Here is an 11262-nt window from a genome sequence, read left to right as displayed (position 1 = left end):
AGGGTAGATCAATGCGCATTGAACGGTTGTAACCGCAAAACAATCCGATCACTAGTTAAGTAGTAAATAAACTTTAAAAAAGTGTCAAAAATGTGAACTTTGAACGCAATTTGTTCAAAAACGGCTCCGTCAAAAATTCTAAATTTTGGATATGTTGTTCTACTTGACGAGCTCTACAAAAATAGCTTGGTCGCTTTTAGTCGGCAATTTTTTCCTACCTTCTTATGGGAGTTGTCGTATATGCACTGTACTATAAGCATACAGAGTTGTACTTTTTTCGCTTATTTTCGTCAAAACTACCATCTAGCGCCTCAACGGTTAGAGCAAGAGCAAAACGGACAAAATTTTCGCCTAAAGGCCTCTACTTTGATGAGTTTACCCTTAGAAAACCATATTTTTAAAAAACGTCATTTTTGGGACCTGTTGTTTTTGATTTTTTAAAAATCCAATTTTTGAGCTAGAATGCTCATCTTTGAACTCGATCTGTCTTTTTATGATACAAAACGACCCTGAAAATCCCAGGTCGCTCGCTCACTTCGTTTTCGAGTTTTCGTGCGGACAGATACACAGATACACAGACACACAGACAGACAGACAAAGTTTTTTCCGACCAGACGGAGTATTAGGCCTCGCTAATCGCTCAGCCAACTAGTAATCGTGGAGCAGAAAACTTCATGCATGATGAATTTGATAGCGACTCAGATCGTTTCTTTGTATAGTACCCTTATGTGCGTAATTTGCCACATTTTTATAGTTATGTAACTAGAATTCGGGAGGCAAAAGAGCTAATGGCAGAGGGTTTAATTAAAAACGACCCTACAATGGTGAACCAAGCATGGGAGATATGGATGTCTTATATGGCTGAAGTACATGTAAACTGGGAAAAAGAAGTAGCGTGTTGTATAAAGAGCAAACTTTCATATTGCATTGTATATATTGTAAATATTAGTTTGTCATACTGATAGTCCCACACCACCTGTACTTGTGAATGTGAATATGTAATGTGAATATGTATGCGACTGGAACTCCAGCTGTAACATCCCGTAACTCGGTCACTTCCGTCTGACCCAGCTGAGCGAGCAGGTTGTACTGTACAGAGCGTTGTTTTGGAAGATAATATATCCGCAATCATCCTACTGATATCTTGAGTGATCATTTCTCAGTCAACCCAAATACCTATCAAGATACAAATCCTAACAGGTTATGGGCGCCAGGCTATTCTGCTTGACTGTATTGTTGTAAATATTTACTTGAGAAAGTTCGTGTAGGCGAGTGCCGGTACAGACCACGAGTTGTGGAAGAGTCTGAAGTTCTTTTATCTTCGAATAAAAGGTATGTACAGTGTTTTCCGGTGCGTCCGGATAAAAGTAAACGACGGAAGTTAAAATATCTGGAGGTTCCAGTTAAAATAGTCACGAACTTAAGTTGAGTAAGTGAGTCTAACCTCACTTTGTTGGTAATGGCGAGAGTTCTCGCATGTGTTTGTTTGCCACTATATAAGAAAGGGCAAGCTCGCGACGGCCTCTTGCAGGTGCATGAGCTTGATCTCATGACCCACTAAGGGCAAGCTGGCGACGGCCTCTTGCAGGTGCATGAGCTTGATCTCATGACCCACTAAGGGCAAGCTGGCGACGGCCTCTTGCAGGTGCATGGGCTTGATCCCATGACCCAACTCAGGGCAAGTTTGCTACGAGCACTTGCAGGTGATGGGCTTAGCTCCCATGACCCAACAGAGGGCAAGCTGGTTAACGAACCACTTGCAGGCTTCGGCCTATGTCCCTTGTCCACTGAGCTGAGGGTCAGAGAAATCTGGCAGGCTTGGGCTTGTGTCCCTTGTCATGGAGAGGTTGGATTTTCAAATCCTCCTCGTCCCTACATGGAATGTACATTAAATACTTTGTGGTATTTTCAGGCTACTGATCAGTATGGAAGGATCAACATCCTCCAAATTTCCCGCCTTCAATGGCAAGAACTACGCCCAGTGGTCGTTCAGGATGACGCTGCTTCTGTAGGTCCACAAACTACTGGAGTTTGTGAAGCAAGGAGTGGTCGTCCTCTCCCGTGTGTTCCTGGAGGGACCAGCCAGGGAGACTGCTGACGCCAGGACCAGGAGAGAGGAGCAGCTGGCTACGCTAAAGGATAAGGATGCTGAGTGTCGAATGTTAATTGCTGAAAGGGCAGATGACTCCCAGCTAGAGTTAATAAGGTTGCATCCCACTGCTTATGGGATGTGGCGAGCCCTTGAGGAGAGGTTTGCCCGCAGGGATCCTGTTGCTCGGATGAATCTTTCTACACAGTTTCACCACTTGAAATACAAGCCTCAGAACGAATCGTTCAGTAGCTTCTGTTTGAAGTTTGATACACTGTTGAGGGAAGTTCGGGAAGCTGGAGAACAGGTTGACGAGGTGGGGTCAGTCGTGAAATTTGGCATAGCCATGCCAGCAGAGTACGACACATTGGTTAGCTCTCTGCAGACTGCCGCTGGCTCTAACCTCACCTTGCTATCTCTTCAGAGAAGCATTGAGGAGTATGAGAAGAGGAAGAAGCCACGGGCTGCCTCAACCTCTAGCACCTCAGCATTTAGCAGTTACTCTCCAAGGCGCGGCAGGGGTGCAGCTAGCGGCCCAGACCGTTACTGCAACAACTGCAGGCGCACTGGACATGTTAAGTCAGAATGTTATCTTCCAGGAGGAGGCGCGTTCCGTGGACACCGAGGTGACCGAGGGCGCGGCGGACGCGGCGGACGAGGTGGTCCTGAGTTGTATGGGCTGCACTTTGTCGCAAATTTTTGTCGCAAGGGGTGGGGGGCCCAGAAAACGAATCCGTTGCATGGAGAGGGGGGCCGCGACTTTTTTGTAGCATGTGACGACGGTGGAGGGGGAAAACATTTTTTCTGCCTTGGTCGGGTTTCGATCTTGGAACTTTGGTTTCGTGGTTGGGGGGCGCTAACCCCTAGACCACTGGACCGCTGAGGGTCCTCGGGGTCTGATTGACATGTGTAGCGGAGAGCGGGCGCTGGCGCGCCTGGCCCGGCCCTTTCTCGGCTTAGCTCGGGAGACGCTCGGCTCGGCTCGGCTTGGCCTACAAGGGGTATCGGCAGCAAGTGGTGTTTACACGTTTCGCCGCAAGAGGCGCTCGGCTCGGCCCGGCTGAGCTCACACCACGCCGGCACCACTCAGTAGTTGGCGCGACGATACGTCAAGAGCGGGTGTTCATCTTTACGTCAGCGGTCGGAGGAGTAAGGTACTTGTAACTTTGTTCGTGTCTCTTGTCTTTGAGGAGTTCGTCATGTTTGTTAAGTGGTATTTTAATATTGATGTTGACGCGCGCCAGCGCTTGGAGTTGGCGTTGCATAAGGACGGTTGGTCGTGCATTCGTTTCGTGGAGAGAGGCGAATGTATCGACATTTTAAAATTTGATTGCATCTCTCAAATGTTGCGAGAGAAAGTTCACGTGTTTAGGCGTATTACACGTCATTTGACGAAACGTCCTTATCCTGCGGGTACCCCCCCTGATTATTTGGGTTCATTTGAGGTTTCCTACAAAATGTTAAATGGTCAGGCTGCAGTGCTTTTTGAGCGGGAGTGTGACTTTCCCGATAAAAACAAGGACGAGGTGCTCTCTCGTTTTACTTTAAGATCGAATGCTTGGGATTCGATTTTAAGAAACCAATCTTTTTTATTTTCTACTTTGTTATCATTAGAGCAGCCGGGGGTACCCAAAGAGTATATTAAAGAAACTGTTAAACGCATGTGCTTCACATATGTACCTGAACACTTGGACGAGAGGGGTAGACGGGCTTACATGCGAAAATATAAATTGTAGAATGTGTGTGTATGTGTGTGTGTGTGTGTTGGTGTAAAAATTGTATATAAATAGGGGTATGCTTGCTTTTAAAGTTCATTCTTGTAGTTGAGTTTTGAGCGTAAAGATGTCGAGGGTTTTCTTTCTTATGTTATGTGTTAGTTTTAAATTTGTCTTTGCTGAGGTGAACGATATTGTGAAGAATGTGACTTCTTATTGTTTTGATCAACGGATAGCTGGGGATATAATAGTATTAAGTTGTTTTGTTTTCTTTGCTCCATGTTGCTTAATTATTTCTCAGTGTGTGTTAGATAATTTTGAGGAGGAAGAGCAGGAGGTAACGGAGCTAAGGAGGGCAAGTGTGTGATTTGACAAAGCTTCGCAGAGCAAAGCTCTCTTTGTTTTTGTTGTATCTCGCAATGGTGCGTCAGTGCGTGCAAGATGTAAGTTTATTTTTGTAAACAACGTTGAAATCGTTTTCTTGTTTCTCGTCGTATAGTCGAGCCAGCCAAAGGTCCCGATTCTTGTGGCGGTTGGAGAGCTGCCCCCTCTCCTCCGGCTGTACCCCCTCCACAGGCCAGCGGGGGAGCGGGACGGGTGGTGGGGGCTGGTGCGGGCGTTCTCCAACCGCCACTAGAATCGGGACCTTTGGCTGGCTCGACTATAACATGTTTCATGAAATTGTGCGTGTTTCTAATCGTAGTGTACTTTTTTACTTTTTCAGCTTCGCGCGACAGTGATTGAGTCATCGTCAGGGCTACCCACCAGGACGTTTTGGTCAGAGGCACGTGGGCAAGGGGTATGTATTTTTGCTTCTTCAAACATGTGAAAATGTATTGTGTAATACGTTTATTGTGTGTATGAAATATGGATCCATATACTAATATGTAACGTTTGTTTTTTCATTCCAGGTTGCTAAAAAGCAGTTGGGCGACTTGTTAGATGGGGAGAATGTACAGAAATTTGGAACGTTGATTGAGAATATCGAGTGGCTTTTCCACTTTGCCCAAATCTGCGGCGTGGAGAGAAGGAAATATGAGAAGATAGCGAGGAGGTTGGTCACCTGAAAAGCCAAGTTGGAGCGGTTAAGCCTTAAGGTAAGCATCATTTTTTCCTTTCTCGAGTACACAAAACGAGTATTTTGAGAAGTAAACCTATGCTTTTTTAAAACGTCTGAATTGTACTTATTCGTTTTTGTCTTTTGTCGTTGTTACAGGAGCGTAAACGGTAGAGGTGGTTGAACTTTTCCCCACGCATGCGTTGTCATGACCTCGCATGACCTCCCCTCGGCGTGGTCGGCGTGGCTCGGGGAAAAATGGTCTGAACTTCCCCGGTAGGGCCAGCCCCGCTGAATGGAGTTTCCACGCCTGTCTGGACCTTCCATCCACGCCCCTCTCAACACGTGTCCTGGGGAGATTGGCAAAAACTTCCCCTTACCCGAGGACAGCCCCGGGTGAATGGAGTTCCCTTCTCTTGGCCCGCCCCGGCATGGAGAGTCCGGGTGAATGGGCCTACCCCGCGCGATGGGAGGACCCCGTGATCTGGGTTGGGTATCCCGTCAGCGACCGTCACCGTCACGGGGTATCCCACAGGACCGCCCGCTCCATTGACCTCGAATAGTTTGAAAAGATGGGAGGGGGAGGGTGGGTAGATCTTAAGCTTTCATTTTTGTAAATAATTGTTAACCTTGTGTAAATAAATTGTATTTTCAATTGACTTTGATATCCTCTTGACCAACATCATTCCTTTTTGTCTTCGACTATAGGGACTCCAAGAAAGAGTTCTTACCATGGGTAAAGGCTATATGGAAAAATGGTAACCATGCCGACACTTGAAACCTACAAGCACGGAGTTCGAAGAGTCTCCGTAAAAACCCGTAGTTCCAGGCAGCTCCGTACAGACACGCAGTTCAACGGGTCCCCCTATAACGTCGTAAGTTCTTAAAAGTCACTTCTGAGATATAGCGCTTCAAAGTTTTGGATTTCCATTGCGCATTATGGGCGGCTGGATTTTCAGACCAGAATTACCTTTGAACTACTTGACATATCGAAATGCGGTTTTCGCTGATCGATAGCCATTGGTTTCCTCTAACCGACGCACTTCATAACTCGGAATGTTCAGAAAACATAGTTACGACGCTATACGGCGGCCTGCTGAACTCCGTGTTTGTACCGAGTCTCCGGGAACTGCGTGTTTATACGGAGCCTCCACGAACTCCGTGTGTATAGGTTTCAAGTGTCGATACGAGAGGGCTTCATGGAACGGTTGTCTTTCCATGGGGTGACCTATCCCATTGGGCACTGGCCTATCGTTACCATGGAAACAATTTCCCATGAAAATTAAAAGTGCTATAGAATCTATAATTATCGGAATTTTGATCTGAAATTTGGTATGTAGCATCTACGATGAATTTTAGTAGGGCCGTTTAAATTTCATTCACATCTGAGAACTTTTTTCTGGCAACTCGAAAACGGCTGGAGCTAGGCAAAAACGGACACCAGATTTGGCTCCGCCTCGATTCCGACACCCTATCGACGCGTATCATTTAATTCGATCAGACATCTCTTTGTCTTTATGTGGACTTAAACAGTTTGGTATTACTCCATGGAGTTAGTGGCCTATTCCATGGAGACGCTCAACTGCCAAGGAACCTTATTTCCATGGAAACTACCTCACATGGAAGTGGGCAAAAAATACATGGAAAGTTATCTCCCATGGGGAAATGTCTCCCATGACATTCCTTGATGTCCCATGGTTCATGGGAACGATCATGGGATTTCTGGACTGGGACATCGGGCTTGCGGTAAAGTACTTTTGCCTCAAATGGCCTCCACACTCGCCGCAAATGCTAGAGCAGCCACAAAGGCACTGAAACGTGCGAGGTGCTTGGCGACCAAAGACTACGACCCGCCACCAAAACAATTCTCATGGAAACGATTAATCCGGAGGTAAAGACGTAAAAGGTATTCTGACAAACCCATCATAAAAGTAATAAAGCCAGGAGGCTCCCCTACACCAAGAGAATGAGACAGGAAAGAGCAAATTGGAAGGCATTTTTCGCACACAAGAAACTGTTTAAAGCCACTGCGGCGGCCAACTGTGTCGAGCCCTCGGTGGGCCAACTGACTCCTCCTAAGATGGAGTATGAAGTTCAGAAAGTAAGACGTGTTCTAAAAATTCACAATTTAAAAACCTATTTTTTTCTATTTTTCTATAGCTTCTACATCACACAGGATTCTGAGTAAGGGCCCTGTAACACCTGCAACAGCTGCTTATTTGGAGCCTTCGTTGGGCCCTGCAGTGAGGACATTCGTAGGTTGCACCGGCAGCTTAGCGAATGAGCACAGTGTATAACAGTGAAGCACTTAGTTCTGCCGTGAGTCGCCAGTCGGTTTCGGATGGTAAGCAGACCCGGCTAAGCAATAGGAATACAGTAATACAGTTAGCCTCCGGGCACGTCTACCAAACAAACCCTATATGTGTAACTGGAATGGTACACACTAACCACACCGCCCCCACACTATGCAAACTTAGAACATGCTTAACAAGATCTTTTTGAACATGTAAATAGTGCAACGTATACAGTTTTCAAATATAATATATGCTTACAAGGATCAATCGGATGAGCAACAGCACATCTTTTGAAAACTACGATTGTGGAGCAACCAGATGATAATAACAGATTTTCCGAGATTTTCAGAAGAATATTTTATAGCTTATCAGAGTTACATCGTTAGTGCTGTGTTACATGCTGATGCCACTCTGTTTCTTATTCTGGGGCCGATAAAATCTCATCACCCAGAACTTCGGGGTACACTAGTACTTGATTGTTTAGACATGCACTTATTCATTACGATAGAAAGTTCATACTTGATTCAATTATCAAGAAGTTGAATGCGGTGATGAAGGAGTTGTAACCTGAGTCTGGTTTTACTGTTTGTATATACCGTGCTCTTCTGTTATTGTTTTTCAAAATAAAACGATGATTTACTGTGGAAACCTGTTTCTATTATTTTTAGGAAACACACACACACATCAATATATATGCGCACAACGGCAACGTTGCTCAAATGGTGTCAAGAACAAAGGCGGAGGTTATGGCAGAGCTGGAGGCCCAGGCAACCAGTGTAGGACTCTAGGTGGGAGGAGCTCGAGAATGAAACATTGCACTGCTGTGATAGTGTACTCTACCTTTATACTTCTCGGATACGGTGGTTCTAGTGGTTCAACAGTTAAATGATAGAGATAGATATGGTACCAAGGTTTATTGTTATCTCGCCCTAACGGTTCCAGACAGATACCTTTACACGCTGAGCAAGCCTACCTTTGGTTGATATGTACACGGAGGGGATGCTGACGACCTGACCCTAGCTGGAGCTTACCGCAGACTGACGACCACGCGGCCCGGGAGCGTCGGCCCGGTCCAGGTAGCCTCGTCGCCATCCTGGGCATTTCCGCCCGCACCCGGTCACTATCGCTCTGACTCGAACTCGACTTAGCCTCAACAAGGGGTCCCTACTTAACTGCCTAAGGGTCTGTCCAGTGAGGAGTAACATAGCGCATAAGGCGCGAATATTTAAACGGAGTGAAACTGGGCGGAGCCCGTGCGTCGTCCCACGACATAAACGGCCTCCAAAAAATTCTCGACCCCGAGAATCGAGGGATACAAAAATAACGAGAAAACAAAATAACATGAAAATAAGCTTAAATTTTAAACAACAAAAATGAAAACATGAGAAAAATAATAATTGAGTCTTGAATGAAAATTCAAATAGGCCTGGACAGCCCATATAAATGAAACATAAAAAATAATCTATGCTAACAAAAATCTTGAAGTGGGGAGAAAAGGAAACTGTTTGCCTAACATCTTGAAGTCGAATTTTGATGAAAATAAGAATTTACTATAGGTCGACTGTCTGGAAACCGGTTACAAGAAAATCTAACGTAAAAACTAGAGCAATGCTTGAAAACGGAAATGGCAAACGCAATTGAAATAAGTCAGAAACGGTAACTCGGATTAAACAAAGAGCAAAGCAAAAATCAGCATACTACATTGGAATTCAAACGTATTACAAGAGACTACTTAAGCAAAAGCACAACAAAAAACAAAAAGAATCTTTTATTTATACATGACAAAAAAAACAAAATACCTAATGAAGTTTAAGTTTGAAAATTGTGTCCTCAGTGTCAAAACTTAGAACAAATTGAAATAGCAGAACCAATTCGGTTGAGTATGTTAATAAAAGTTGATTGTTACACACATAATTAGGAAGCAAACGTGTTACAACATGGAAGTGAATGAGTAAAAGTGATATTTTGCTGATAAAATATAGCTTGAAATAAGTACACAATCAGCGCAATTCATTGGTGTTTGGAAAAGTAAATTTGGGGACGAGCAGCGCTACCCGAACCCCACCACGGCCAATTAAGGCAATGGGAAACATTCCCGCGCAAAACGAAAACGACGCATTCTTGATGTACATCTTGACGGAAGGGTGTGTGCAAATGAATGGGCAAGCAGCCGGGAGGCCGAAGCCGAAACCACACCAGTGCAGCCAGAGTGCCGAAAAACAGTCGAGGCACAAGACACAACACTCAGTTCATACCGGAAGTAGCTACCTTAAGCGCATGACAACGGATGGTGGAGCCTACAACGGACATTTTTCCGGAGGCAAACTGAACGGAAAGCAGACAGCCATGTGAGCAGGGCTGTTGGAGTCGATTCACGCAACAACAGATCTACTACAAGCACAGCCACCACAATCACACTTCAGAGACAGTACAGCACGCACTGAAAATTGGCACACGAAGCACAAAGGTCACACGCTACAGATCGGTAATACATCTTCGTCTAAATCAGCTTACAGCTGGGATACATATTTTGTAGTTAGAAACTGAACAAGCAGTTCTTGATTGTATCGATAACAATTACGTAAGGATTGACAAAACTACGGTAAAAATGTTGAAATAAGGTCTCAAAATACCTCTGTGGACACTTCATCGGACAAGAAATTAAATCAAATGGAAACTACAGTTGTGCTTAAGCAATAAAGTAAAGTATCTAAATATGCATTTAAATTGAAAATTTCATTGAAAACAAACCGCAGAAAAAATGACAAAATTGAGAAATGTACGGAAAAACAACAGCTCTCAGGCGAAATAAGGAAATGAATGCAGCAGACAAAACGTTGCTAAATGACGAAAGATGAGCGATTATACACCAACAAAGCTCAACACATGGACTTAACTATCGCAAAAAGACATTTTTCTCAAATTCCATGAAACAACGAGATTTGGTTAAAAACAATTTTGCTGAACTCTACGTTACGACGATTCTGTAAGAAACAGTCGCCGTACCTCCAGCCAGAGCAGGGGAGAAAAAATAAAATTGAAATAAAATTGAACTTTAAACGAAAAATGATTTAAACTTCGAAAGTTTTCAAACGAACAACAAAAGGGAAAAACAAGTTTGTTCGCAGCTAACTATTTGAAACTATGGCAGGGCTAACTCAACCCAAGGTTCGTCGCCGAAAGGCAAAACACAAACACTCGGTACCAGTCAGATACTCACACACTTCTAACCACACATGAACCAGTTACAAAAGAGACTTACTCGGAACGCATAACGCATAACGCATACGCATAACGCATAACGCATAACAGTCAAATAAACACTACATGTAACTTACTTTGAATGGAAATTTTAACTCAAAATTCTTTTGATCATTACGAAGACTGAACACCGTTCCGAAACTTAAAATAACCAAAAAACTAAAACTCTTTCTTGGTCTTAATTCAATGCAAACATGTCTAACTTCAGTCTTACTGATCCGTTCCAACTACAAACTCACAACTGATTAACCAACCAAACGAAAGAAAGGGAGAGCAAACATAGAGAGGGAAAGATAGAAAAGTGGACAAGCACTCTAGAGAGGGAACAAGAAACACTTCCGAAATCGTCAAAATGCAATTGGCGGCTTATGCTACTGACAAACCCAAAATACAAAAAACTTACACTGATTTTGCTAGAGATTTTTTCTCCCGAGATCTAGTTTGTTTACAGGGGCCTCGTAGTTGTAAGAAGCAGGCTGAGATGTTATACTTTGGTCTTGGTATCCCAGGGTAAAAAAACCATGATTGTCATGGTCAAATTGAGATTTTGACCATGGAAAACCAAGATTTTAATCATGGACATTGCCTAAACCATGGTGATCACCTATGCCCATCTCCCCAGCCATGATACTCTGCAATCGGTTGACCATGGACAACGACTCAAACATGCGCAATTGGGATGTCCACACCATGGTCTACCTTGGCGTGTTCTTTAGATAGTGTCGTTTAGACGTGATTGCAGTGCGCCATCTCTCGGGAGCTCGCGACACTAGCGACCAAAACGTCATTGTAAACACGGGCATCGGCGCCGGTCATCAACTTTGTGGTTACGTATGCAGCTGCGTC

The sequence above is a fragment of the Frankliniella occidentalis genome, unplaced genomic scaffold (assembly GCF_000697945.3).
Source record: "Frankliniella occidentalis isolate FOCC.00 unplaced genomic scaffold, Focc_3.1 Scaffold436, whole genome shotgun sequence".
NCBI classification, from domain to species: Eukaryota; Metazoa; Arthropoda; class Insecta; order Thysanoptera; family Thripidae; genus Frankliniella; species Frankliniella occidentalis.
This window is presented reverse-complemented; position numbering follows the sequence as displayed.